Raw genomic sequence first — 13,135 nt, forward strand, 5'->3', positions numbered from 1 at the left:
GGGTATTCTAACTGAAGAATGGCTTAAAATTCCTTTGGAAACAATTCACAAGTTGTATGAATCAATACCTCGGAGAATTGAGGCTGTAATTGCCGCACAAGGCGGACCTACACCATATTAAATTATATTTTGTTGATTTTTTAAGGTGTTTCCATTATTTTGTCCAACCCCTGTACATATTTAAGTAATCTTTCTGTTTACCATTTTTCTGTGTAAATATCTCATGTTACAGTGTGCACACCCGCGGCTTATAGTCAGGTGTGGCCTGTATATGTACAAATATTGTTTTCTTTTAAAATTTGGTGGGTGCGGCTTATATTCAGGTGCGGCTTATATTCAGGTGCGCTCTATAGCCCAGAAAGTACGGTACATTGTATAGCCTAAATGTTGTGTTTTGGCAGCACAGGGGTATATGGGTTGGGTTCCTCAAAGAAAATGTGAAATGGTTAGATTATGGAATTGAATTATTAATATGCCAGAAAATCAAATAACCAAAAAAGTATTTGGCTGGGGTAAGACAAGGTCCCCTTGGGCGGCAGAAGTCAGAGCTGTCTTAGCAGAAGCACAACTTCAATATATATTTCACAACAACCTTTCATGTAGCATTAACAAGATCAGAGCTAACCTAATGTCTGCTTTTGAAGAAAAATGGGTTTATGGGATCCTGACTAAACCAAAACTGCGGACATACATTCAACTAAAAAATATGTATAAAACAGAGTTTTATGTCAGCACAAATTTGACCAGGGACCAAAGGTCTCTAATTGCTCAGCTGCGAACAGGAATCCTTCCTTTGGCTTTAGAAACTGGGAGATTCACCCAAACCCCAGAAGAAAACAGACTTTGTGGACTGTGTGATTTGGGGGAAGTGGAAAATGAATCACATTTTCTTTTGTATTGTCCTCTATATGATGAACTGAGAGCCTCTTTGTTTGATGACATGTTTATCTGAAATCCTGATCTGTTCTGGAGCACTGATGATGACGAGATGAAATGGTTGTTTAGTTCAAATTAGGGCTGTGCAATTAATCGAAATTCAATTACGATTTCGATTATTACACTCAACGATTACAAAAATTATGTAATTGAGAAAAAAAGATTATTAATTTTGAGTTGTTTTAATTCACGCACACGCAAGCTACCATGAGCTGCTCCGCCCCGCCTCCCTCTAAGCTACAGCTGCCAGCTAGCCGGCAGGTCCACCCCACGAAGAAAGTTGTACCTAGCAGGAGAATCACAGCAGAAGCACTTGGTAAACAAAAAAGGCAAGTCAAATGCAACTGTATGGAATCACTTTGGGTTTGATGAAGACGACGAAGAACAAAAACACATCACGTGCAAAAAGTGTTTTGCAGTTGTGTCCGCACCGACCGGTAACACAACAAACCTTTAAAACCATCTAAAGTTTAACCACCGCCACCTTTATGATAACCTTATGAAAAACCAAAACGCAAAACCCTAACCCTAATGTGATGGCTGATGTATACAGAAGGCCTTAACTGAAACCTCATGGCATGCCGCTGAATATATAATTTACCATGTTTCATACTACATTGAACATACTTGAATTTATAATTTGCACTTTACATGAGGTTTTTTTTTTTTTTTTTTTTATTGCTACAGTTCTATGGCAAGTCTACAGCAGTTCAATTACAGTGCACTATTTGTTTACACAAGGAAACATACTTGAATTTACAGTACAGGGTGGGGAAGCAAAATTTACAATGAACATTTAGTTGTTTTTTCTCAGCAGGCACTACGTCAATTGTTTTGAAACCAAACATATATTGATGTCATAATCATACCTAACACTATTATCCATACCTTTTCAGAAACTTTTGCCCATATGAGTAATCAGGAAAGCAAACGTCAAAGAGTGTGTGATTTGCTGAATGCACTCGTCACACCAAAGGAGATTTCAAAAATAGTTGCAGTGTCCATAAAGACTATTTATAATGGAAAGAAGAGAATGACTATGAGCAAAACTATTACGAGAAAGTCTGGAAGATACTATTAAAGAAGAATGGGAGAAGTTGTCACCCCAATATTTAAGGAACACTTGCGCAAGTTTCAGGAAGCGTGTGAAGGCAGTTATTGAGAAAGGAGGACACATAGAATAAAAACATTTTCTATTATGTACATTTTCTTGTGGCAAATAAATTCTCATGACTTTCAATAAACTAATTGGTCATACACTGTCTTTCAATCCCTGCCTCAAAATATTGTAAATTTTGCTTCCCCACCCTGTATACTTATTTGCTTTTAAAGATTTTTTTTTTTTTGTTTCGTACAAAAGTGAACATACTTTGTTTTAGTGTTTAAAAGCTTCATTTATGTTGAAAGAGTATATTTTACATTGTTTTGCAAGAAAAAAATAAAGAACTTTAAGATGAACAAATAATCGTTTTTAATAATCGGGATTTCAATTGTTGCTAAAATAATCATGATAATTGTTTTTTCTATAATCGAGTAGCCCTAGTTCAAATGTATTTAACCCTTTCATGCATGAACTATGACAACCTTTGTCAAGATTTTTTTCTTGAGTGTTTTTATTCCTCCTTAGGCATGAAAAAAACAATGTGATTGAGTTTTTTTTTTTTTCTTTTCATGGAGTTACATAATGTCCATGCATTTAATTTTTGAAGTAAAGAAACGTGTTTAAAACCTAGTATCAGAAACTGAGATGCAAACAATGAAAAAAAAAAAGATTTTTAATGCAGCTAATCTGATGTTCTCTCACATTTTAACATATTCTAATGCTAGTTATTACTCACTTCATGGAGATAATATGCAAAAAAAAAAAAAAAAAACTTTTTGTCTAACAAATAACAATTGATTTACACTCAAACATGTTAGTGCAGATCAGGTTTATCAAGAACAGCAAAGTTGAAGTAATGGTTTGAATGTCAGGATATGAGATGATGCATAAGTGTCCACTGTGTTGGCTGATATGGAACTAAAACAACTAAACCCATAAACATACAAGAGAACAGCTAGAGAAGAACTGTCCACAGGAGTGACCACTGTGCATGAAAGGGTTAAGTTAGCATTATTTGTTTGTAAAGCCTGGAAAAAGCGGTAGATGTGTTTGTTTAAATAGGTCAGTACTTTGTTTTGTTCATATCTATTGTGCCTATTGTCTGGTATTTGATTTTTGGTTTGTATTTTTGGTGTGTTATAAGCCCGTGTAAGGGCTGGGCATGTTCTTTATGCAACACAATAATAAAAACATTCAAACATTGTCATCTAAAATTAACTTTTTTTGCAACATAGTATCGCAAACTATTACATGATCTAAAACAAACAAATTTTAGCAAAAAAAAAAAAAAAAGTCTCCGTTTTGAATATCTGGGGTCGCCAGAAATTTGTGATGTTAAAATGGGGTCAGGAGTAAAAAAAAAAAGTTGGGATACAGCATTGACCGTAAGTTGTTGCTGCTGTGAAAATACATTTCTATTCATATGCAGGTCCTGATATTCAACCTGCTAGGCCAAGTTTTAAACTCAACAAAGCTCTACATAAAGGCTAAATAAAGGACAAAACCCCTCCTAATTTGCTGTCTGCAATCGATAAAACCTGCCAGCGGGTGTGAAATCTGAGGGAAAATGGCCTCTTGGTGGAACACACGCTCGTGACATTTGGTTCCTCATTACGTTTAGGTTATTGTGTATGCCGGGCGTGACCCCAAAAACACGTACTGTTACACCCCTAGCAGTCATCTATCATCTACACATGCATTAAAATCAATAAAGGGTTGTTAAAAACCCACACACACTGTTAGACGCACTTCACCAAACGCTGTCCTTGAGCATCTACATATATTGAAGACGACTGTCGTGTAGCGGCGTGTCCTGTGGGGAAGAATGTAGACCACAGTGCAGTCGGTAAAGTCATCATCTGCACTATGGTTGAGCGTCACACACTCAATACATACACACACACATACACCGCGGAGCTTATAAAGATCTTATTTCTCAGTACGAGTGACGGTGTGCTCTCCAGTGGCCTCATTACCAATATGATATAAATACATAGCCTGGGACCTTGATTTGTTCAATAATTCAGCTGCTGCTTCACTTTTCCCTCAGACAGAAGCTGCCCAAGGCAAGTCTGGAGGATGGTGTTAAAACTGAGCAGGGAACACAACTCCCCGTGTGTGTGTGTGTGTGTGTGTGTATGTGTGTGTGTGTGTGAGTAATTGCGGTGGGCAATTGGATGAATATATCAACGTTACACACTGGACTGAATCCACTGCCTCTGGAAACTCCCCTGATTATACAGTTTCGGATTCAAATTATCTGGACATTTAGAACTTAAAAAAAATCAAAACAGCTCTTGTGACTTAAAAATGTGCGAACAATAACAACAGCTCAAATAATGTACAAAGCTAAAAGTAATCTTTTACCAACAAATATACGGAAATTATTCAGTATTCATGAGGAGGGGTTTGATTTAAGGGGGAAAATTAACTTTAAAATTCCCTTAATACGCACGACTAGGAAGGGTTTTTGTGTTGCTGTCAGCGGGGTGAGACTGTGGAACAGATTGAATATTGAGTTAAAGCAAATGTCTAAGCGTGAAAGAATTTAAAAGGAGGTACAAAGACACAATTTTTCAGAGGTACAGGGATGAGGGAGGGCTTGGGGATCACTGGGTGATATAAAGATGTACAAGTATGTGTACAGGGTGGGGAAGCAAAATTTACAATATTTTGAGGCAGGGATTGAAAGACAGTGTATGACCAATTAGTTTATTGAAAGTCATGAGAATTTAAATCTTCAAATCATATTTTACTGCATTTCTAACGGTCTTGTTGTCTACCTCAAGTTCAATTGCCATTTTTCTCATGGATTTGGTTGGATCCTTTAGGATTTTGGATTTGAGAGCTTTAATAAAAGCTTTGGTACGTTTTTTGTTGCTTCCTCCACTTCCAGACTTTCTCGTAATAGTTTTGCTCATAGTCATTCTCTTCTTTCCATTATAAACAGTCTTTATGGACACTGCAACTATTTTTGAAATCTCCTTTGGTGTGACGAGTGCATTCAGCAAATCACACACTCTTTGACGTTTGCTTTCCTGATTACTCATATGGGCAAAAGTTTGTGAAAAGGTATGGATAATAGTGTTAGGTATGATTATGACATCAATATATGTTTGGTTTCAAAACAATTGACGTAGTGCCTGCTGAGAAAAAACAACTAAATGTTCATTGTAAATTTTGCTTCCCCACCCTGCATGTATATGTATGTATAGGTGTGTATGTGTATATATGTAGGTATATATGTGTGTATAGATCTGTGTATGAATATGTATTTACATATATGTGTTATTGTATTATGTGTTTATGTAAATCATATTATATTTGTTCATAATAATATAAAGCCAGAAACCTAATTATTTACGAATAAGTATCAGTCAAATTATGGCATAGTGCATAGATATGATTAGACGAGGAAGGTTATTATTGTTATTAATTATATAAGGAGAAGGGCTGGGAGTTTATAAGTTGTACTTCTTCTCACTCCTTTTCGAATATGTATTATATGTCTTATGTTTAAGTGTTTTGTTTATTTATTTTCTTCTGTTTGACATTCATGTTCGAAATCAATCAATCAATCAATCAAACAACCACCTGACAGTTAAAAAAAAAAAAAAAAGTCTGTATTTGAAAAAAGAAAAACAGCACATAAATTGCACTTACTTTTACTTGTGTAAGTTTGCAGGAATAATACATACAGGAGACATTTATCAAAATTAAACACATACCTGAAGCTCTTTTGTCATGCATTTCATAACAAACTCCTGCAAATTGATTTTTGTAATTGAGTCACAAGAAGTGAAGGGAAGTGTGTGCTGCAGGGCCATAAACAATAGAAAAGTATGTAATATGTTCAGCAAGAATAATACATAATCATTACTAGCACACTGCTGAGTACTTTTACATTAACACTGTTCTGTTTTTGCAAAGGCTGATTGTGATCGCTATTATGTCATTTATATAATCAAACATATCCTCAAGTCATCTAAACCAGGGGAGGGGAAACCATCTAGGGTGAAGGGATCCATGAGACAGTTTGGTTTGGCCTAAAAAGTCATCTTTCAATCCATAAAACTCCCAAAAATTTCAATCAAAAAATAACAACATAAAATAGTATTGTGTCCTGTTGTATGTTGTGTAAGCTGGTCCAAGTCACAGTCAGGAGCGAGAAGTAGGTTCCGTAAATGGAACCAGTTCTGAGTTCCGAAAACAGAACTGCTCTGTTTACGGAACCAATTCCGTTTTCGGAACTTGCAACCAGTTCCGTTTAAGGGTCCAGTCCCGTTTAAGTGTCATGGAAGTAAGCCGTGCTCCGACGTCCATGCACCGCTTAGCGTCCTCCAAGCCCGGCTCCTGCGGGGCTTGGAGCTGCTCTAACCCGCAGTGAATCGCGAGAACAAGCCGGTCCTCCACGGACCTCGGATCTCGTTCTGAATAATGCTCTCCATCAGGTCTGACCCATAAATTAATACACATTTACACTCTTCTGCTGTTTATATTTTCTTTAATGCTGGCGAATGTCATTTTATTTTACTTCATTAATGCCAACCCCAACTTCCACATCACCCGTTGTGGCCTGCACAAAGCGGGCTCCAGGCTTCTAGCGCCAGCTTGCAGACCGGTGCACTAAGCCGCTGTGATCCGGTACACCACGCCCCAGCACGAACCTCCAAGCTCCAGGCTTTTCATCAGCTACCGGCTACGTATAAATTAAACGGACCTCAGAAGTCCAGTTCATGCTGGTTATGAATAAGCTTTCTTGGATCTGCTTATTCGGAACCAGCTCCGTTTAAGGATCATTGAACTAGTTTCGTTTACCGAACTCAGAACCAAGCCATGCACCGACCTCCTAGCCCCGCTTTGCCTGCATCAGGCCCTCCAAGGCCGGCTTCTGTGGGCCTGGGAGGTGCTCTAAAATGGGGTGAACCGGGAGACCAAGCCGCCTCTCCACGGACCTCGGATCTAGTTCCGAATAATGCTCTCCTTCAGGTCTGAGCCAAAAAGTAATACACATTTGCACTCCTCTGCTGTTTACATTTTCTTTAACGCTGGTGAATGTCATTTATGACTTCCTTAATGCGAACTCCAACTCCCACATCGCCGCACGCCATGGAAGCTGTCCTACGGGGTCCGAACGCCGGCGTCTGCAAAAATTGACAAAACGACTCAAAGATTATTTTCCGACCTTTTTATGGTCAAAATAAGAAAACCAGTCCAGGTGGACCATCTGAGGCTCAGGAGTATAAAGGATTTTAATACAATGCGCACATCCTCCTTCTCATGCGCAGATCATTCACACTTGGCGCACATACATCTGTATCCATGAAGCTGCACACAGACGTGAAGCTGGGCAAATAGGAATTTAATTCAAAAACCGTTGGAATTTTTCCGATCGGACTAATAATGAAAGAGTTACGGTCATACTACACAGGACAGGGGGGCGTGTCAGACCTGGCACGGTCGGACCCGAACTGGATTACAATGTATTATGTATGGACCTCAATCAAGAGAGAGCATATATGATTGCGTTATAACGCAAAACTATTGCGTTATAACGCAATACTTTTGCGTTATATCGCAATAGTTTTTGCGTTATAACGCAATAGTTTTTGCGTTATAACGCAATACTTTTGCGTTATAACGCAATAATTTTTATTTTTTGCATGTCCCCTCCCGGGCTCCGTAATTTTCCATTATTTAACAATATTTTTTTGGCACCCCTGCTGCCAGAATGTTACAATTTTCTTACTTTTTTTTTTTTTTTTTACAGTGCAACACATTCGGCTTAATATGGAACCAGATGCACCTGACAACCTGTAACACAAAATTATTGAGGTGCAAAGCAACAATAAGCTAAAATCTACACTACAACGTTCCTGCTCAAGTTCTATAAAGTGTATACTGGAGGTTTTTTGGATCATAAGGACACATTAACTGATGTTTCCATCTCTGTTTCAGATGACCTACTGTTTTGAGGAGTTCTTTTCAAAAATAAAACGGGAAATAGACTCAGTTCCACTCAACATTAACCAACTCAAACTTAGAAAAATAACACAGTCAACCCTACTGGGGCTAAACAGGACCATAATGCAATTTTGGTTGATAACAATGATGAGGTTTGAGCATTTTTCCTCAGCATGGATAGCTCCAACAGCCCAAAACATCAGAAACACCAGCAATTGTTGGTAGATAGTCTGTTTGGTGAGTAAATATTGGAAGGCTGAGGCATACTGATAAGTAAATGTTTGTCCTGAAGTCGCTCTGCAGAGACAACTTTCATACAAACAGGAACAGGGACTCAGAGGTACATTCAACTACAAAAACTCTAAAATTTACAAAATCTGGGGCTAACAGATTATGTGATGCATTCAGGTTCATCTAATAAATTGATAAATATAGGCTTGAATTTCCTCTGGAATTAATAAAGTACTCTGAATCCGAAAAAATTTGATTTATTTATTATAGGATCCAGTTCAAGATTTTATTGTATGTTTTCAAGTGCCTGAATGTTTTAGCGCCCCCAGAGACCAAGGTTCAAGGTTCAAGGTTCAAGGTTCAAGGTTCAAGGTTCCGGAACACTCCAACCCCAACATATCATATGCACAGTTCATGCTGATAAAGTCACAATTTCTTCAGTTTTGATATAATAACCTTTAAATTTACTCTGAGCTTTTATGAACATCTACATGATCAGTGAAATAAATAACAATTTTCACTAAAAAATAATAAAAATAAAAATAATAATGATAATAAAACACTTCATTTGTATTGCGCTTTTCATAGAACTCAAAGACACTTTACATACAGCAGATAAAACCAGAAACCAAACACATTAAAAACAGATAGTAACAAGAAAAGCACTCAGAGAGCGCAGACCTGCACCAAGACAGATCTGCCCCCCCCCCCCCCCCCCCCCCAATCACCACCAAAATGTAATACTTTCTTCCTTGTGCCAGTATCAACATTTCCTGAAAATTTCCTTAAAATCCATTCATAACTTTTTGAGTTATCTTGCTAACAAACAAACAAACAAACAAACAAACAAACAAACAAACAAACAAACAAACACGCAAACACACAAAGCAAAGTGATCACAATACCTCCTGGTGGAGGTAACAATTGAGTACTACATTGAGCTTTGTAAAATGATTAGAACAAAAGAAATTAACAAATTACGAAATTGACGTTGGTTGCCATTGTAACTGGAAGTCACATGACCTAATTTTGCCAAATTTGGCAAGTGGAAAGAACTTCTCCTAGGTCATCCAAGGTCAACAAAAATGGTGTCATATGAAAGCTCATATAGGAGTTCCTATATGTCGATAATGTAACTGTGTTGGCTAACTGGTGTCATTTTCAAGTTATTAGTTAGCATTTGAATGTAAGAGAAGACGAATTGTGACCCCCTGCAAATTCCCTGTGTAACTGCTTCCGTAATTTTCATTGAACAGCAAAAAACAGAACTTATGTCATAGAACATATGTCTATGGATGTGCAAAACAAATTTCAGAATATTTCATTAACAAATTGCATTTTTCATGATTTTTTGAAAATGGTGCATAAAAAATAAAAGTCAAAAGAGCGTAATAGAAGAGAAATGGAGCAGAACAATATTTCGTACAAAGTTGAAGCTAGGTACCAGTCATGTGTATGTCAAATGATATTAAATTCCAATCAATATTTGTTGAGTTATAATGAAAAATGAGTGGTAAATGGGATTTTCACTGTTAAATTGAAATGTCCACAGAGTCCACATTCCACAGTGGATGTGGACAATTTTGTGCCAGATACAAGATATTGTTATAAGCTACGGGTGGATCAAATCGGAGGCTAATCAGAGTCGTTTTGAATTTTTTTTATGAATTTTCGAAAATTGCTCAATGATGAGTGATAGGAAAACTGTTGATTTTGTGACCTTGCTGTGACCTTGAACTTTGGCCTACTTGGCCCAAAATTTAATGGGTTTGTCCCAGGGTCTAGGCCTATGTGTGGGTACAATTTGGTAAAGATGGTTGGAATATTTTTCCCGCAAATTTGCTAACAAACAAACAAACAAACAAACACGCAAACACACAAAGCAAAGTGATCACAACACCTCCTGGTGCAGGTAATAATAATTAGTATTACAGTCTACTCTCGTTAAACTGCCCACTGTTATACCGCCATTTCCGCCTATCGCCATCCGCCAGCCCAGTTCCATGCACAAACAACACTTATACCATTGATTTCCAGACCGTTATACCGCCAGCGTGATTGCCATCGAGTACACATAAATTTTAACAATGCACTGAAACAAACGCGCCAGACGCTGATCGCGACAAGCTACGAGTAGGTCTACGGAACGGCCACCGTTCATTTATCGCAGAACACTCAGTAGGTCAGGATGTCGGGAAGAGGACGTGGGATTAAGCCAAAGCCTCAAGATGATGGGGTGTCATTTCCCGACACGGTATAATAATGCTTAAAATGTTTCCCCACTTTAAATGATCCCTTACAACATAACAGAATCAAGATTTATTTAGAAACGCAATTAGAACGGGTTAACGGAGGCAGCATAGACATCATATAGTAAAGACATGCACATTATGGACGCAACCCGTTGTAACGCCATTTTCGCTATACCGCCAATTTGGCCGTGAACGGAAGTTGGCGGTATAACGAGAGTAGACTGTAGTAATAGTAATATTAATAATGCAATAAATGGCAATAAATCACTCTAGAAAGGTTAAATCAGTTAAAAAATTTCACTTGGGAACTGCCACAAAAGTAGCACTGGATCTTTGTGGGTTAATATTCTACAGTTTAGCTTCTGAAACCTGTTTCTTCAGGCTTCAGGCATTGGCAGGACACTCCAACAACTGACATCATCATGAAATACATGCATGGTAATAAATATCAACACTTACAAACATAAAAAGAATATATATCTCTTGTCATATCAACCAACTCTAATTGCAACCGTTTGAATCAGATGGTTTGCTAAAGAGAAACAGTTCCAACCTTTGCACTAGACAGCTTCTTGTTCAGTATCCTCCTCCATTATGCGATGACTCATGTCTGTCAGCAGGATTACGCAGACGAATTACTGCACGATTTTCTTCAAAACTTGGTGGAAAAGTAGGATATGGGCCAAGGATGGAGCCAATGCATTTTAGAGCAGATCTCAAAATTCAGGGCGGAGCCTGAAGTTATTTTTCTCATTACTTTTTTAACATTGCATGACAAGGTGTTTGACAGAATTGCATGACTGAGCCTTGGCGGACATATGTGCCCTTGCAGTGCCCTCCAAGTTTAGTACGGCTCTCAACAAGTGTCATAAAAATTGAAAGGGCCCTTGATATGAAGGATAGGAAGACGGATTGATGACCCCTGGTGTGTTTTGTACGTACAACCCCCAATATATACACACACACATATACACACGCCACTTTCCAACACTTCCCACTTCAACTCAACGTGCATCATATTTAATAAATCATAAATATTTAATCATATGTATATGCTGCTGACTTCAATAACACTGGATACACTATAAAATGGCGCATCACTCGGCTGCGGTATTTACTTTATCTCTCCTTATTCATAAATAATGCTCTTCTGTTGCTCTCCTGATGAAAGGTTCGCTGCATTTCCCTGGTTTTCGCACATATGTTTGCGTGCATTAAAACGTCAGTATGATTGATATGTTACAGTTACCGTCTGTGTGGCCTTGAATAAATATATCAGATACTGCGGGCTGAAGACGTGAAGAGGTGAAGAGGAGAAGTCGAGAAAGTGGATTGAATGGGTTCAGAATATGAGCAAAAAGGAAAAAGGAGCCAAGGAGTTTTACCATCTGCATCTTTAACATCTTGTATGAGAATGTAAATTAAAAAAAAAAAAAAGCATCCATGTTTCTGTTGTATGCTACTACGTCTTTTGGTAACATTTCCAGATAAATAATTCATACCCTATCGACATCTGACAGAAACCAACAGACACTGCAGCATTATTGACTGAACTCTTTAGCTATTTGTCTTTCTACTGTTGCCCCTGGGACTCCTCAGCTCCCATCATCCTCTGCTGCTACACTACAGTTTGTACAGAAATAAACTCTCCTTTTGACAAATTAGACTTAATTAGCTATTTGTATCCAGCTCTAACCTTCCCACACAATTATTCCACCACCGTGAACTCATTAGTAAGATATTTAAACATTATTAAAAACACCCAAAATGGATTCATACGAGTTTCATAGTCAGTTATAAAGTGATGATATGGAGCCATTTTGTTACAGCTGCATCACAAATGAACATGTGGCTGATTTTATGACTGAAAATGTCTCTTGAATTGTTATTTCTGTGGTAAAAGAATAGATTTTCATGCATGCTTTGACTGTCTTAAATAATCTAAATAATAAAAAGAGTGTTGGACATGAAGGATTTCATTGTACATGGAGAAATATCATAAGGATGTTGAGCATCACCATCGCCATGATCCATCATGAGGGCCCGGTTCGGTGAATGCCCGGTTCAGCGTGCAGTGAAAGTGAAACTAAAGATGCTTTACTAATTCCTCTATTGCTGCATTTCCACTACGTGCAACCAGTTTGACTCGGCTCGGCTTGGCTCGTCTCCCGTTGTTGTGCACCTCATTTCCTTTCCCCTACCTTCGGAAACTTGTATTTGAGGCGGTACGACGTTTGTTGCCCACACCGTAACCAGAACTGGGCCCGGCGTTCACTCCGCCGCTACATTCACAAGCGTTGCTAAGTAGCGTATCAAATATGTGACATTCCTGTAAATGAATCACATGCTGTGGACCAATCTTTGAGCATACTGGAGGGATTCCACCCTTTTGAAGACATGAAAGCTTTGCAAGTGTTCTAGTGGACCTGGTGTCATCTGTTTAGACTACAGGTGTCAAACATGCGGCCCGGGGGCCAAAACCGGCCCGCCAAAGGTTCCTGTCCAGCCCGCAGGATGACTTTGCAAAGTGCAAAAGATATTAACAGCCATGGGCGTCAAACTTGAAAATAATAGCATAATAACCTAGAAATAATGACTCCAAATGTTCTTCTTGGTTTAATGTGGAAAAAAATAATATGACGTTATGTCT

Source organism: Sphaeramia orbicularis, chromosome 14 (assembly GCF_902148855.1).
Source record: "Sphaeramia orbicularis chromosome 14, fSphaOr1.1, whole genome shotgun sequence".
Lineage (NCBI taxonomy): Eukaryota > Metazoa > Chordata > Actinopteri > Kurtiformes > Apogonidae > Sphaeramia > Sphaeramia orbicularis.